Below are 1,473 nucleotides of genomic sequence, written 5' to 3' on the forward strand. Positions count from 1 at the left end.
TTACCCGTTTTACCCAATTCGATTGGGTAATATTTGCATATGCAATTTGAATAGCCTTTCAATCGGCGTGCACTTTTGTGTGAGGAAAAATTTGCGCTAGTGTTCGTGTGTTGAAATGTCACTTATCTCTATAGCTTTTCAATCGGCGTGCACTTTTGTGTGAGGAAAAATTTGCGCTAGTGTTCGTGTGTTGAAATGTCACTTATCTCTATAAAAACAGCAACAACAGCCCTTTGACTCAAAGTGTTTTTAGATTGTTTGGTTTAAAATAGTTTATTTTCCCAAAAAGATGATCTGGAATAAACATTATTTCATTCTGAAAGGTAGGTAAGTACAATTGTGAGAAAGTATAAAACAAGTAATTTGAATTTAAAATTCCCATCAGGTCTCGCCGAAACCGACTGCGACAACCAGCTGGCAGCTGCAGATCATCATGCTACGCAACCTGGCCACGGATAAACCCATCGAATACCTACTCCGTAATGACGATCAGAATCTGTACGAGCTGAATTGTATCTTCGAGTCGAACCGGTCGTCGTTTACCAACGAGTGCGTGTGCTCAATGCAACAAGATTCCTCCCGACTCGGATTGATTCGCTGTTCCTGGCGATCCCATTCCTGGAGAAAACCGACAAAGCGGTTCCGCTGGATCACATTTTTGTCAACGATTTTACCCCTCGCCAGTGGTGTTGTTTTTGGACGATAAGGGCCGGCGATATTTGTGCCGTCGATTGATTGGCTCCGACGGAAGTGTATCCGACTGTAGCGCTGGGAAAGAAGCGAAAATTTTCCCGGTCACAACGTCGCTGATCGGATTGCTTAGGATTATCTGGACCTGAAAAAAGGAAGCAGCTGAATATTGCCGTGGTGATTCCAGCGGAAATGGATCAGAACATGCCGAAATCCGCCGCCAAGTTGGATGTGGGCTAAATTGAGAATATCAAGCAGGAGGAAATCCTCAAAACGACACCCTTGGAGAAGAAGGTAAGTGCCAAATTGAAGGCGTTGGCCAAAGCGTTCCCGGATCTTTTGAAACGCTCGTGTAGCAGGTCGAAATTCTTCATTCATTCATTCCAGGTCGTTCTGCACCTGGTCCGCCAACCTTGCACGCTGCCCTTCAGGTCTTCTTGTACCATCCGGATCTCTATCGAATACCAGCTTTGCAGTGTTGTTGTCCGGCATTCTCACAACATGCCCCGCCCATCGTATCCTTCCAGCTTTTGCCACCTTTCGCATACTAGGTTCTTCCTAGAGTACAGCGAGCTCGTGGTTCATTTTTCGCAGCTCCGCACCGTTCTCTTGCACAAAGATGGCCCTAAGCACTCGACGATCGACCATGATTGCATGTCCTCATCGAGCATAGTCCAGGTTTCGTGCCCGTGGAGAATCAACGTTTTGGTGTGCGGGTGAATCTTTCTCCACCACATGTTCTTAATTAAGCCTTCAGTACACGTTTTGCCAAGTGTGCAAACT

The 1,473-nt window shown here is 46.0% G+C and overlaps 1 pseudogene; it reads left to right on the plus strand.

Annotated features, from left to right (window-relative positions):
* Positions 1-289: 289 nt before the first annotated feature.
* On the plus strand, positions 290-1,241 carry LOC134288284 (uncharacterized; annotated as a pseudogene).
* Positions 1,242-1,473: the final 232 nt, after the last annotated feature.

Source organism: Aedes albopictus, chromosome 1, assembly GCF_035046485.1.
Source record: "Aedes albopictus strain Foshan chromosome 1, AalbF5, whole genome shotgun sequence".
Taxonomy (NCBI): Eukaryota; Metazoa; Arthropoda; class Insecta; order Diptera; family Culicidae; genus Aedes; species Aedes albopictus.